Source organism: Ictalurus furcatus, chromosome 1 (assembly GCF_023375685.1).
Source record: "Ictalurus furcatus strain D&B chromosome 1, Billie_1.0, whole genome shotgun sequence".
NCBI lineage: Eukaryota > Metazoa > Chordata > Actinopteri > Siluriformes > Ictaluridae > Ictalurus > Ictalurus furcatus.
The window spans coordinates 3,224,237-3,240,515 of NC_071255.1; positions in this window are offsets into that span (position 1 = coordinate 3,224,237).

A 16,279-nucleotide genomic window follows, 5' to 3' on the forward strand; every position below is an offset into this window, starting at 1 on the left:
AATAGATTTTTGAAGTGTATATAGTGATCATTTCTTTATGAACATAAAATCCACCATCCTGCTAGTACCCTAAACCACAAGTCCTGGGTCCTGATTGGCTGGAACAAACACCTGCACCCTAGCTCATAAACTGGTCATGAATTATAATAAAGATGTGACAGCACCTCAATCGATTCACTGATGTGGAACATAATCCACTTGCACAATTGCACACATACTACTTGTCTAAAATGTATGAGTGGAGACCACCTCAAATTATTCTGCTGAACATTTGATTCATGTGATTAATGGTGTGTTTTTCTTTCTTTCCTTCTCTGTGTTCAGGTGCTGTGTCGCTACAGAAATGTGTGGAACATGGAGCTCAAATTACGCCCCGCCCTTCTGGGCAGAGTCATAGAGGCATCAGGTAAAATAACAAAATACAGCACACCAATTCAGAACTACTTTACTTTTATCCAGAGCATGTCCAGTCCCAGTCTCATCCTCAGCCTCAGGTACACTTAGAGTCTGGTACACTTCATACACTTTTCTGGCCACAAGCTTCAGAATCGTACCCTTGGTAGCCTGATTGGCTGATGAGATAATCCTGCGTGCTTGACGCCTAGCTCTGTGATTGGTCATTTTCAATGTCTGTCAAATGGTCTTTTTTTGTGAAAGTGGGCGGGTCATCTCTACCTAGCTAGCTATAATAATAATAATAATAATAATACCATATATAATTTTCACAATATTACTGGTCATGATTTCAAAAGGTAGTCGTGAACAGTGCTAAATGCCATCTTGACAGGCACCAAAACGTTAGATTTGTAGACGTCATACGGAGATTAAAATGCAAATAAAAACAGTCTAATGCATAGAGTTGTAAAGGAGCATCAACAGGACATTAAACGATTCCTATCACTTTTAAATTATAACGCTTGCTTTCAATACACCCCTACCATGGCATGTAAAACCTTGTGTTTGTGTGTGTGTGTGTTTGCAGGTAACAAGTCACCTGCACCTGCAGTTTTCTGTTAAAGCTTTGCCAGTGGTCAGCATAATTAATAAAACCAATGTAAAATGTTTAATCAGTAAACTGTGTCTTTTGTGGATCATTCGCTGACCAACAGAATGGCTCGATTAAAGTATATACATTCTGGACGTAGTTGAGCTACAAGTCCGATTTCAGTCGGAGTAAAGCGTTTACATGACATTTTAAAAAGGGACAGGTTTAAGATGCGATGGAATTGAACCATTGACGGAAAAAAAGAAATCAAAAGGAAAATATATTGGTTGATATATTGATTTGTTTAAGGGAGACTAATGAATATTCGGGGGGGGGGGGGGGGGTGTAGCAACGTCACTGGGCTCAGTGATATGTAATTCCCTGCTGCCTTGGCATATTTTCATGGTGATGGATATGTAGTAATAGTTATCTAGCAATGCACTTTATTTGATTTTGATCATTGTAACTATGGCATACAATGGATATTAATTGAGAATTGTTCCTTAATAATATGCCAAATGTTTCACTCAGAAACATATTGTAATATTAGAAAAAAAAATTCTTTCAGAACTGTTTATTACACATCTGTTTTCATATGTTATATGCAGTGATTTGCATAAGGGTAGAGATGCAAGAAACTGTGTGTTTGAGATGTTCTACAAATATATAATTACAAACAAAACAAAAAAAAAGGGGCGGGGGGGGGGGGCTGCATGTCCATACATAAAAAAAGGTTTCATTTGTCACACATATAGTATGTGGCCCTTCACTTGGTGTCAAAAACTTGATCTGGCCCTTGGGTCAAAAAGGTTGCCTACCCCTGGGTTAGTACCTACCAAAAGTGGTCCATGGAAGGACAACAAATTGCTGAAAAAGTTAATGCTGGCTATGATAGAAAGGTGTCAGAACACAGTGCATCGCAGCTTGCTGTGTATGGGGCTGTGGGCACTAGGATACGCTATGGGAAGAAGGCAAGAAGGCCGAGGCAGTTAGATGCTCTGGGCAATGTTCTGCTGGAAAACTTTGGATCCTGGCATTCATGTGAATGTTACTTTGGCACATACCACCTACCTAAACATTGTTACAGACCACATATACCCCTTCATGGCAACGGTATTCCCAATGGAAATGGCCTCTTTCAGCAGGATAATGCGCCCTGCCACACTGCAAAAATTGTTCAGGAATGATTTGATGAACATGACTAAGTGTTCAAGGTGTTGACTTAGCCTCCAAATTCCTCATCAACTAGCATTACACAGGATTGCTTAATTGATGGATGGACCAATGGTCCGCCACAGCGACTCTATTTGATTCCGAAAACTCGTAAATCCACACCAACCACTGAGATTAGGACCACCTGGAGGCCCTGCTGAGTCTTGTCTTGACTGCAGGCCTAAAGGTCTTCCACATACTAGTGATTCAACCTCTTGTCTATTCACCTCTACTGTCTCCCCCTCATCTGAAATCTACCATCAAGTAGAAAAACTGTGGCAACTTGACATTTTACCACATAGAAGTGAAAAGTCTAAGCAAGATCAAGAGGCTATGGACCTTCTGCAAGCCAAAACAGCCAGAGTAGAAGTCAATGGAGTCCTGAGATATGCCACACCCTTGTTATGTGTAAAAAACATGAACACTCTGACAGTGCCCCATGAAGTACTTCTAGGTAACCTTCATAGTACTGAGAAGTGCCTCATCAAAGATCCAGAACATGCTGCAGCACATAACGCAGAGATTGCAAGCTTGAACATGCAGGATATCCAATCAAAGTAGAAAGACAGACCAAGTGCTTAAAGGAATCCTGGTTCATTCTCCACCATATGGTGACACAGGTTTTGATGGAGGCCCGAGAGTAGTGTGTTGTAATAGTCCAGTTTTGAGATAACAAGAGCCTGGACTAATAGCTGTGTAGCCTGTTTAGTGATAGTTAGTTAAAGGCCCTGGACTCGATTCCGAGCCATGGCGACTTGATAGATGAACGATCTGTAGGAAGATCGATCATGTGCCAGTTGGATAAGTTGGGCCAAAGTCTTCTCCATTGTTGCCTTGATGGTGTCAAGCCATCAAGTTGCTGATCTTCCTCTTCTTCTTGTTCCTTCGATGCGTCCCATCATAACGTCCTTCTCCAGTGAGTGATCTGTTTGTACAATGTGTCCAAAGTAGGCAAGTCGTAGTTTGGTGATCCTTGCTTCGAGAGGCATGTCCGGTTTGATTTGCTCCAATATAGATTTATTTGTCCGTCTGGCTGTCCATGGTATCAACAGGATTCGTCTCCAGCACCACATTTCGAAGGTATCGATTCTTTTCTGTTCTTGTTTCTTGACTGTCCAGCTCTCGCTGCCATATGTTACAATGGAGAAGATGAGACTGTGAATGAGTCGTGTCTTTGTGGGCAAAGAAATGTCCTTCGATTTGAAAATTCTGTCCAGTGATTTCATCATTGATTTTCCCATGGCTATTCTTCGTTTCACTTCTTTGAGAATCGTTGCCTTCGTGTTGATCATTGATCCAAGTAGGCTGAAGTCGTTGATAACCTCAATTTTGTCTCCATCCAGGTCAAGGGTTTGTCGATCGTAATTTTCATTGGTCATCACCTTGGTCTTCTTGAAGTTCAGCAACAGTCCCATTTCCTGGCTCTCTCTTTTAACTGTCCGCAGTAGGTTCTTCATTCCTTCTTCAGTGCCCACTATCAAGGTAGTGTCGTCCGCATACCATAAATTGTTCACGTTTCGGCCTCCAATTTTGATCCCTTCTTCGACCACGTCCAGTCCGGCTTTTCTGAAGATTGTTTCCACGTACAAGTTGAACAAGAACGGTGACAGGATGCAGCCTTGTCTGACGCCTCGTTCCACTCTGAACCATTCGGTGTTTCCATGTACCATTCGGACGGTTGCTTCTTGTTGACCATATATATTTCTGATGAGGCTAGTCAGATAGTCTGGTACGCCCATGTTCTTGAGTGTTTTCCATAGCTTCTCATGATCGATGCAGTCAAACACCTTGTTGTAGTCAATAAAACACATGTACAGAGTCTTCTGGTATTCTTTGGCCTTTTCCATCATCCATCGAACGTCTGCGATGATGTCACGTGTGCTTCGGCCTCTTCTGAACCCCGCTTGTTCTTCTGCAAGTTCTCTGTCAACTTAAGGCTGTAGTCGTCTTTGTATGATCCTCAACAGAATCTTGCTGGCATGTGATATTGGAGCGATGGTTCGGTAGTTACCGCAGTCTGTTGCAGAGTTCCGTGATTACATCGATGACTGTTTCTGATGGTTTGATAAGTTCGATAGGTATGGCATTGCATCCTGGAGCTTTGTTGTTTGACAAAAGCTTGATGGCAGCAATGACTTCTTCCTACAGTATGTCTGGTTCTTGCTCGTATACAGGGGGTGCTTCTTCTTCAGTTGCTGCATCATTCTTGTAGAGATCTTCTGTATATTGTTTCCATCGGCTTTTGATTTGTTCTGGCTCGTTTAGTATATTCCCGTTTTTGTTTTTCAGCATGCCCATCGTTGGTTGAAAATTCCTTCGGATCTGCTTGATCTTCTTGTAGGCTGCTCTTGATCTTCCTTTCGTATGTTCATCTTCCATTTCTTTGTACATAGTTTGGTAAGATGCTTCCTTATCTGTTCTAGTAACTCTTTTCAGCGTTTTGCTGATATCGTCTGCCGCCTGTTTGTTGCCTCTAGCTTTAGCTTGTCTTCTTTCTTCTATAATTTTCCGCGTTCCTTCCGATATCCATGGTTGAGTTGTCTTTTTCTTCACATGCAGTATTGTTTTCATTTCTGCTACAATCGTGGTCTTTATTTCGGTCCATAACTCTTCTGGCTCTTTATCTTCTGTGTTCAATACACCAAATCAATTGTGAAGATTCTTCCAAAACGCTTCTGGTATGTTGGCAAAGTCAAGTTTCGGCTCAGTCTTTTCCTTGGGTTTTTTCCGTAATTTAATTTTCATCTTGCATGATAGAAGTTCATGATCGGTAGAGACACAATCATATCACTTTTTATGACAAAACCAAAACACCATTACACAGAACAAGTCCATTTCAAAGGAGTCCTGGCAGTGCTTGCTCATTCCGCTAGTTGTCTTCGGCCCAGGTACTTTGCGTACCGTAGAGGACCACCCTTGGGGAGAAGTTAGGCTAGCACTTACACCCAGGGTACGGCTCTTCACTTCATCACACAACAAAAACAGAAAACACAGAATTACAACAATCAGATGCTCAGCTCTACTACCCGTTGATCCTTCCTAATGGTTATACATATACATGTAGTCAGTTCACGGGATACTTGTGCATAAACATCGCCTTTCTCATGCGTTGTCCCTGGTTAGTTAATTGTCGAATCGTGACGGTTACTTCTCCCCATTTCTGACGATTCGCTTCCCCCAGGCCTATGCCTGCCGTGTTAGTTTCGACCTCAATAACCGCTTGTCCAGGGTTTCTGAGCAATAAATCTTGGGCAATTCGGGGCTCATGGTGTATCCGCGTGCTGCTACTATTCATATTGAAGGAACACGGTAAGTGTAAAATGGGTTGGAGGGTCTCTGCCTCAGTTTGAGCTGGACACACATACCAGTAGACTGCCATTGCTAGTCGGATCCTGTTTTCTCAGATAGGCCTTTGTCGACCACTACCTTGTATGCACAGGGCCCTGTTAAAGTGCTCACTAATGTTCGACCTGATAATCCTTTCCTTTGTCCACTCGGTGTAGTTCTTGTGTCTTTGTGGCTACAGTGTCCCTTCCCCTTCCGCCAAGTCTTTTGTGGATTCTTCCAGAATGCAGCTTAGGGACTCGCCCGGTGGTTCCCTAAGGGGCAAGGGTTCTATGCTCCCCGCCTGTGAAGCACTATGTTCAGTAGTGTCTTGTGTGGCCAGTAGTTCGTAGTCTTCATACATATGATCCAGGTCCGTGGTCTCGGTTGCGTTGCCAGTGTCATTGTCGTTGTCGTGCATGTGCTGGGGTAGCTGGCTTATGTATTTGAACACGACCCCCCGTTGAGGCAGTAACGCCTCACCGATAACGATGTATTGGCCAGAAATGTGGTTAGTCGTTACTGCAGACACCGTGAGTTTCCTAGTACAGGGTATAATACAGCAAGCAATCAGGGCGATGAAGAAGAATATGGTCAGTAGGGCACCGACCAAGGTGAGAGTAGTGACCCAGTCACCAGAGAGTAACCAGGTTAACCAGGCGGGGAGATGTAACTGGCTCCCAAAACCAGTGTTGGCCACGTGTTCTTGCTGTAGGGCCTTAAGTCGGGCCAACACCTTGGTCAGGGCCCCCTGAGCGCCGGTGTGAACTGGAATGGCAGCGCAGCATTCAGGGCCAATCATGGTGCAGACGTCCTCCTCTGGTGCTCGCATCTGATTGAGGATAAAGCGATTTTGGGCCGCCATTAGAGAGGTGGCATGGAGTTGATCCCGGATGAGGCCCAATGCTCCCAACAAATAATTAATAAACCTCTGTTGATTATACCAGATATAGTTTATCCAGGTATTGCAGTTTACCTGTACGGCGGGAAACAATATGGAGGCAAAGCCGCTCCCCACAGCCTCCATTGCTTTGAAGCATTCTGGGACTCCCACAGGAGTACCCCCAAAGTCCAGGTGAACAGATTCATCTGCCGCCCAGTCCGAGTAATTCATAGTGTCGGTGTCATTAATGTATTGGGTCCACAGGGCTGTGTCACGCCTAGCACGGGCGCGAGAGCGCGAAGACGTGTCGGGCAGGAGTAATACACGGGTTTTTCCATCAAGTCTGACAGACGCACAACAGCCTTGCCATTCTGCTGGCAGGGTCTTCCGGACACGATCCCCACCACAGTACCAGAAAACATCAGCAACAGCTAAAGTCCCGTCGCCAAGGTTGGGAATAGGGATGGAAACACGCTGAGCGTCTGTGCATGTATAATCCATGGTAGAGTTACATTCCGGGAAGGTAGAAATCTCAAGGGTAGCTGAAGGGAGCGAAACGTTACAACGGGAGGAAAGGTTCCCCACGGGGTATACACCACGAAGGATGAGCACAGGCAAAGGGAAAAGGTCAACGGGACATCCTCACGAACAGGGACATAAGTAGAGCCACTCGTCTGTATGGGCTGGAAAAGGCATGAGGAGCTCACATTACGCATCCACTTGGGGCCATAATCAGCCGAGAGGGCGCCAAGAGACAAATAGTGGGGCATAGGAACTCTTCCGTATACGGTTCAGCAAGACATTCAGCAAGGTCACCCAGGGGGAATGAGATGGGGAGAGGAACTACGGTCATGGCAGACGAGACATGAGCGGTCTGTGACCGATCGAGCTGTATGGAACATCCAGGCCAGGTACATATTGGTTTGGTCACGTACCAGTGAGCTGTTATTGACTGTTATAGAGTAACGTTGCAACTTCATGAATATATGGGCGTGTGCCACCGGGAGGGCCACAAGGGCATGGGTAAGACGAGCCGATAATGACGTGGCAGTGTGGAGATTAACACATGACCCATTAAAACAATGAAATGACAGGCGGGGAGAATCCTGAGCGAGGGCAGAGAAAGGCAAAGTAAGGTGGGAGGAGTTAAAGTAACACCACCAGTTTACTGACGATCCCTTGAGCCTCAGGTGTCCAATCTCAAGGTCTGCATTGGTCTGGTCAAAGGAGTAGGAGGCCGTATGAGGGCTACCTCGGAGCAGGGATTCTGAATGAGCAATAGTCACCAGGGCCAACGCACAAAACATCTTGCGGGACGTAACGTCCGCCAGGATAGTTCGGTACCGGGCCAGAATATTTGGCTGGGAGGTCCTGGGGCGTGTGGGGGTCCTTGGCTTTGGGAGAGTCCAAGTGCCCACCCAGCCGATACCTCGCTTAGATCTAGGCAGGGAAGCAAAGGGCGGCGGGACAGTGAGTGCCACAGCTACTAGGTCGGGAGCGGACAAGGTGTTGAAAATGGAGGTGTCGTTCATGGTCTTATCAGAGTGTGTTGAGTCTGGGGCATGGAAAAGAAAAAGGAAGGTGACCAGGCCAAGTACAAATGCTGCTGCCCAGGCGACAGTGATCAATTTATCTGAGCGGTCATGTTTGTAATGTGGTATCCAATTCAGGGGAACCATTATGCGTAGAAGACGGACCCAACCACTCTTCCTGAGTGGGGAACAGCGCGTGCGTTTCGTCTATGGCACGAAGGGTGTTTAAATCAATCGTTTCGTAAGGCAGATGGTCCTGAAGGGGGGGATCCGTGAGTTGCTGGACCAGCAGGGCCAGGGCGTCTGAGTTGGAGCAGGGGTTACCAGTCGCCTCTGGACTAGCCGGACTTTCTGCAACGCGGGATGTGTCCTTAGGACTATCAGCTGTCTCAACCAAGGCTGGGCTGTCAGTAACAACGCCTTCCTCGCAAGCTTATTCCGGCTTAAGGCACGTCTGAGGGCACGCCGTTTGTTCTGGGCCCTGATTCCCTGAGCAGGGCTTTGAGTGTCTTCAGAGTCACTGTCAGTACTACTGTTGATTTCACTAGAGGAAGGGTTAGGCAGCTGGGCCGGTCGTGTCTTCCCAGAGGTTGAGGGTTGCTCCTCGGACGGGTCATGGTATACTGAGCCTTTACCAAGACCTCGGCTGCAATGGTTCAAGTGGTACCAGTGTGGTCTGCCCTCAACTTTCACGGCTGTGGGTGTAGCTGCAACTACCTTACCTGCAACTACCTTCTCTGCGGCCGTCGAGAGGATTGTTTCTTTTGAAGACACGGACGTAGACGTAATCACCTGGCTCTACCTGTCTCACGGGGGGAACCTCGGCTCCGTGGATTGCGTCACGGACCTGCGAATACAAATGTCTATGGATACGAGTGAGGGTGCGCAAATAATCTTGCATTTCGCCTTCCAATTGTTCAAGGGGGGGGACCCGTATAAGGGCCCCATGTATATGCTATTGGCATAGGGCGCCCTGTGAACATTTCATGCGGGGTGAGGTGCGTTATGCGGCTGGTTTGAGAGCGCATTTTCATTAATGCCAGAGGCAGAGCTTGAACCCAGGTTAACCGTGAGCTATCACAAATTTTTGCCAGCTTGCTTTTTAAAATGCCATTGGCCCACTCTACCATGCCCTGGGATTGGGGGTGGTACACACACCCCAACTTATGGTCAATTCCCAGGGCCTCTGTAATGTACGTGATGGTCTGATTTACAAAATGAGCACCATTGTCTGAGCTCAGAAAGTCGGGTATGCCAAACCTAGGTATAACCTCTCTACACAGAAATTTAGCGGCTGATCTGGCATCCTCTTTCGCCAATACAGTGGGCTCCACCCACCTGCTAAAGCGATCTTCTATCACCAAGATATACCGCTTGTTCTCTTTCCTATTTTCTGCCCCCATGTTCCACATAATCCATCATTAAGTGTCTAAACGGTCCCATGGGTGGAGGAATGTGTCCGCGAGGGACTGTGAAATGTTTTCGCACATTATTTTTAATACAAACTTCACATCTGTTTAGGGCGAGGTCCACCATACTGGCCAGGTAAGGAGACCACCACTCTTGCCGAATTTTACGTATAGTTTCAGCCCTGTTGGTGTGATCAAGACCATGGGCTTCTTTTATTAGCAATAGGAGGATGCTGGCCAGGGCTACGCATAGTCCTTCAACACTGCGCCATAGTCCAGTCCCCGCTTCTTTTTTAACCCCCCATTTAATCCGAGTTGTTATCTCCGACACTAACGCCATCATCTGAGTAGGCCCCACCGCAGCTTTTTTTGCTGCTTCGTCCGCACTAGTGTTGCCCTTGGTGATAAAAGAACAATCTGTTTTATGCACTTTACATTTAACAACGGCTAACTCCAATGGCAAAGTCATAACATACAATAAATCTGAGATTGCCTCCCCATGGGTCACGGCGGACCCGTCAGCGCGCTGAAAACCACTTTGCGCCCAAATAGGACCTGACATGACATACTCCATGAGCATAAGCAGAGTCGGTATATACATTACAACTTTTGCGGCTTCCAAGCTTACAAGTAGCGGCCAATGCTTTAATTTCAGCTAGCTGGGCCGAGCAAGGTTGAGGAAGGGGAACACTTAGAGCTACTGTGAAAACAGGAGGGTCTTGTTTAGCTTCAATTACTGCATACCCTGCTTTGTTCCCCTCAGCGGTACAGTAGCAGGAGCCATCAACGAAAAACGTGCGTTGAGCATTTTGTAAGGGGCAACTTTCCAGGTCTGGTTGCACTTTTAAGAATTTCTCAGATTCACTTACACATTCATGGGGTACTCCATCGAGCGGGGTCACCATTCTGTCAGCCGGGTTGACCGTCGAACACCGTTCAATAGTCAATTCGAGGGCTGACAGAATGGAGTCATACCCCGTTCACTGAGAATTAGTTATTACAAATGTCTGGCTTGTTAGGAGGGCATGTAGAGCATGAGTCATGTACAACATAACTGGGTGGCCCATAGTGATAGAGGATACTTTTTGGTATGCGAAAACTGCCGCGGCCAGGGACCGATAGCAGGGTGGCATTCCTTTCTCTACCTTGTCTAATGCAGTGCTATAATATGCTATAGCCTGTTTTCCCATTCCTTGTTGTTGTTGGGTCAGTTCAGCTGATGCATAGCCCCTTCTTTCAGATACGTAAAGATGGAATGGCTTGCTATAATCAGGGTTTGCTAGGGCTGGAGCTGTCATTAGTGTGGTTTTTATGTTGGTGAAGGCTACTTCGGCCTCAGGAGTCCAAGTGAGGATAGCATTCGGCTGCGACTGGTCTGCTGCTTTTATCATATCTCTTAATGGTTGCGCCCTCAGTGCAAACTCGCATACCCAAGGGTGGCTAAATCCTGCCATTCCCAGAAATGCCATCATTTGGCGCACCGTCTTTGGTTGTGGGACCTTGCTAATGGCCTCCACATGTTTAGGAGCAATCGTACGGGTTTCCCCCTCTAATACGCAACCTAGATATTCCACTCTCTTTTTACAGAATTGCAATTTTTCCTTACTTACTTTGTGCCCATTCTCAGCCAGCATCTTTAGAACTTTTAGTGAGTCTTGCTGGCATTGCTCCTTAGAAGCGCTGCAAATCAAAAGATCATCGACGTATTGCAGTACGGTGCTCTGGCACTCTAGGGCTGCGAGATCCTGGGCCAACACCTGATTGACTATTGATGGACTTTCGCAGTACCCTTGTGGGAGCCTAATGTACGTGTATTGTTGTCCCTCGTATGTGAATGCAAATAGATGCGAGTCCGGGTGTAGTGGCACACTAAAAAACGCTGAACACAAATCTATGACGGTGTACCATTTAGTCCCCTCTGGGATATTAGACAGAAGGGTGTGAGGGTCCGGCACCACCGGTGTTTCTGGTATCGCTACCTGATTGACTGCGCGCAGGTCATGCACCAATCTCCACTTATCTGAGTCGGGTTTTTTTACTGGAAAAATGGGTGTGTTGCATTGGCTTCTAGTGGGGATTAAAACCCCGGCCTCCATCAGCCCATGTATGGTAGACCTTATGCCTTCTCTTGCCTGCTTTGAAAGTGGGTACTGTCGCTGACAGGGTAGTCTTGCATTTTCTTTTATTCTTATCTTTGCCAACCCACCTGACTTCACTAGACCTACATCTGTTGAATGTTTAGTCCATAAGTGTTCTGGGATGTCCTTCAAGAGCTCTTCAGTATCTGTGTCTTCCCCTTCATTTAACATTACCATTTGGCCATTTGCACCAGTCATCCCTGAGTATATGCTGACACTGCTAGCAACGACAATGTCAACCGCCATAACTGAGATGCGCGTATACTTCCCATCTGGTGAGTTATGCAAATAGGGATTCCTAATTGGCTTCCATTCCCTGACTTCCCTAGCTTGCTTTACCATTGGCCCTAGATCTCTTGATTCAAAATCTTTTGTGACCATGAGAGTGACCTGGGGATCTGCCTCTTCCTCTTGGTACCAGTTCATCATTCTTTCGGGGAGTTTTATCATGGCAGCCACCCCCTGGGGTCCACTGACTATGTCCATGGTTTTAATAGTCATTTCTTGACCTTGTTCCATTTCCTCCCACAGCTGAGCATATTCCTGGTCACGTCCTCCGTTATCATACTTGATTGTACAGTGCAATGGTATTTCCGCCTCCCTACACTCAGGTCTCAGGTGGTGTAACCATGGTTGCCACTCTTCATACCTGTTCCATAGTTCTGACTGGGACAGGTCAGCTATCTCCAGCCAGTACACATTGCTCCGTTCTTGTGTAATTCTCTTGGTATCGTGTAGAATCACACACTGCGTGGCTATGGGCTTGGGGAACGTTACCCATATTCCTGTGGCTTCGCATTGTATTTGTGCCCCCAACTTGCATAGGGCGTCACGCCCTAACAGACTGACCGGTGCTCCCGGTGAGTATAATAAGAGGGCCTGAATTGTATTGAATTCAATTCAATTCAAATTGAATTGAATTGAAATCTAGAGTCAGTTCTTGTGGCTCGGTAAATCGTAAGGTCTGTACTTTTCCTGAGAAGCCCATCGTTTGAATCGCCTTACGTGTGAGGGGGAGCTGCGAGCCTTCTTTCCCGATACTTGAGTAGGTGGCTCCAGTGTCGATCATAAAGTGTATTTCCGATTGTTACTGTGACAGTTGGTTCTTGTTCGGGATGCAGTGTGGTGACATAATGCATCAACTCCCCCTCAGGCTTCTCTAGGCTTCTTCAACTTTGATTGGGCCCGGCCCTCCGTATGGGCCGTACATGGGGCCTCCTGGGGGTACTGGGGCCTGTGGCTGCCACTGTGATTGTAACCTGTAGTTCTCCTGCCGAGGTTGGTCCTAGCATTTGTTCCTGTCTCTCGGCTCTGTCCACCCTCTCTCCCCATGTTGGCCTCGGAGCAAGGGGGCAATTTCTTCTTATGTGGCTGGGGTCTCCGCACTCCCAGCACCCTTCAGGTTGCATGCTTGGTCGCTGTATGAATCTCCCTCTCCCATACCCCCTTCCTCTTCCCCAAAGGGGCGGCACTTGTTGTTGTGGGGGCCCTGCTAGGTACATGAAATCTTGTGTCATGGGTTGCATTATCATTGGTGCCTACGCTACTTGCATCGGTGGTTGTCCTTGGACTCCATGTGCGGTCGCTGTCGGGGCTGGTCCACTGGGGGCAGTTGTTGGCTGGGGTGTCACCATTAGTGCCGCCTGCTTGACGTTTTCCTTTTTCTTTTCCCTTTCTTCTTGCTTAGTCCTGGTTATCTCCCCGAGTTGTGCTTTGTACAGCACCTTCGGTTCATCCATCAGATCCCCATGCTCTGACGTACTCAGTATTTCTTCTGCTCGTCCTTTGCCCACTGTTTGGCACAGGATTGCTTTTATATCCCCAATTGCTAGGTGTTGTCCTGCTGTTTTTTCCTCAAATTGTGTGATCCATTTTTGTCCTCCTTCACACATGTTGGGCAGCCGTTGGATGAGTCCAGTTAGGTCCATGAAACTCCATGGCGTGCAATGCAGGGCTTTCCCTTTGACCATCAGGGGGAGTTGTTTAACCGGGCTATCCCTGCCGTAGCGGGGTAATGATCGCCTTGTCCTCGATGTCGATGTTCCGGGTTGGCTTTCCTGGTATCTAATAGGGCATTCCAGCTCTCCCCGGTTTCTCAGTACTCTTCCCTCATCCACTTTTCCTATTCCTATTGCGGCCGCTGTTATTTGTGTCTCGTCTTCACTGGTTTCCTCCTCCACCTCTGTGTCCTCTTGTTTGTCATCTTCTTTTCCCACCTCCTCCTGTGTCTCACGTTCCAAATCTATTAGGTTTTGAGCCTTTGTGTCCCCCCTTTTGGACAATCCATGTACCTGGGCTAGAGTTTCGGCAACTTCTCGTAGGTTCTCCAGTTGTTGTGTTGTTGAGCGGTTCAGTGCTTTCTCGACCGCGTGGAGTTTCCTTACGTCCTTTAATTGTTTTGTCTTCACCTTTTTTATGGAGTTGGCTATCTGCATTGTCTGATCTGCGAGCTTCTCCAGCTTGGTCATCCGTTCTTTATCATATATGGCTACGTCTTCCAGTCACGCAATGTGGTCCTCTATTCCCTGTTCCTCCTCCCCCAGGTATGAGGTTATCTTGACGTCTCCTTCCAACCTGACCATCCTTCCTGCTCCTTCTTTTTCCCGTTTGGCCCACCTATTTTCCACCACTCTTTCCCATCCGTCTTCGACGTACTGTTTCCTCTTTCCCGACTTTCCCGACTTTCCTCCCGCCAGTCTCTGTCATCTTCTGAGTTGCTGTCTGGCACTTCCTTGAGTTCTTTTCTCTGTTCCTCCCCTGATTGATATGCACCTCGGCCACCCACGCGTATCAGCTGCATTGGGGTGCTCTTGGGACATTTGCCATAGGTCATTTTAATCTCTGAGTGTTCTCCGGTCTCAGGGCGCTTGTGTAGGTACTTCCTTACTACATCTTGCCGTTCTAGGTTGCCCATGTCAGGTAGGTCAATTGTTGAGCTCCAACTTCTCCTGTCATTTCCTGCTTCATCCTCTTCATTCCCCCTTTCTCTCTCTTTTTCTTCTTGTTCCTCCTGTCCCCTGCGGGTTCTCTTCTGGAGTCCCTTAAACGTCCCCTGGATTTCCATTTCAGCCTTCTTCCATGTTTCTTCCTCCTCACTCTCCACTTCTTTTACCATATATATTCCTGCCACTGGGACACGTCTCCGTGGCTTTATTGGTGGCTGAAACTGGGGGTTATATGGCGGTGGGGGCTCCAGCTCCCTTTGTTTCTCACATGGTGGCGCTATCCCCTCTTCCTTACTTTCTTTTTCCTTTTCAATCATGGCTTTTTCTCTTCGTAGTGCCTACTGTATCCTCTTTGTCAGTTCCTCCTTTCTTTTTTCTTCTCTTTCCCTTTCTACCTCCTTTGCCTGTTCTTTAAGCATTTTCTCTCGCTCCCTTCTATCCTTCCCTTCTCCTTCAAACCATCCTATTATTCTTTCTTGTTTTATCAATTTCTCCTTTGCCTTTTGACCCTGTTTTTTCTCGCCCCAAATAGCCAACCTATCCCTCATTTTTTGGCATCATTGTTCTTCAAACGTCCCTCCTTCTGGCCACTTTCATACCCCACAGGTTTTCTCGTTCCACTTTTTACAATAATGTCTAATATCCTTTTCGTCCACCTTATGTTTTCCCACTATGATCTCCAATGCCATTTTCCCGCCCTCCATCACTAGTTCACCTGCGCGTTAACTATTATACTTTGAAGATCAGGTGTTTGCCCACTCCCCAAGCCCTTTTATCTCTTTACATGCTTTTAACTTACACGACTTTTACTCTGCAGCCTTTTATCGCAACCGTATGCCTCTCCCACCTTCACTCCAGTTCCTTGCCCGCTTCGTGTTGTACTTTGGTCCTCTCCCTTGGAGTCTCCTTTGTTTCCCCTTCCTTTTCTTCCTCAGCCCGAGCTTTCCCTACAAACTCACAGTACAGACTTATACAGTTATATACACTTATGTACACTTACAGTATCTCACAAAAGTGAGTACACCCCTCACATTTTTGTAAATATTTGATTAAATCTTTTCATGTGACAACACTGAAGAAATGACACTTTGCTACAATGTAAAGTAGTGAGTGTACAGCTTGTATAACAGTGTAAATTTGCTGTCCCCTCAAAATATCTCAACACACAGCCATTAATGTCTAAACCACTGGCAACAAAAGTGAGTACACCCCTAAGTGAAAATGTCCAATTGGGCCCAAATTGTCAATATTTTGTATGGCCACCATTATTTTCCAGCACTGCCTTAACCCTCTTTGGCATGGAGTTCACCAGAGCTTCACAGGTTGCCACTGGAGTCGTCTTCGACTCCTCCATGACGACATCACAGAGGTGGTGGATGTTAGAGGCCTTGTGCTCCTCCACCTTCCGTTTGAGGATGCCCCACAGATGCTCAATAGGGTTTAGGTCTGGAGATATGCTTGGCCAGTCCATTACCTTCACCCTCAGCTTCTTTAGCAAGGCAGTGGTCGTCTTGGAGGTGTGTTTGGGGTCGTTATCATACTGCCCTGAGGCTAAGTCTCCAAAGGGATATCACAGTACATGTTGGCATTCATGGTTCCCTTAATGAGCTGTAGCTCCCCAGTGCCGGCAGCACTCATGCAGCCCCAGACCATGGCACTCCCACCACCATGCTTGACTGTAGGCAAGACACACTTGTCTTTGTACTCCTCACCTGATTGCCGCCACACACGACTGACACCATCTGAACCAAATAAGTTTATCTTGGTCTCATCAGACCACAGGACATGGTTCCAGTAATCCATGTCCTTCGTCTGCTTGTCCTCAGCAAACTGTTTGACTTTGTTAAAACA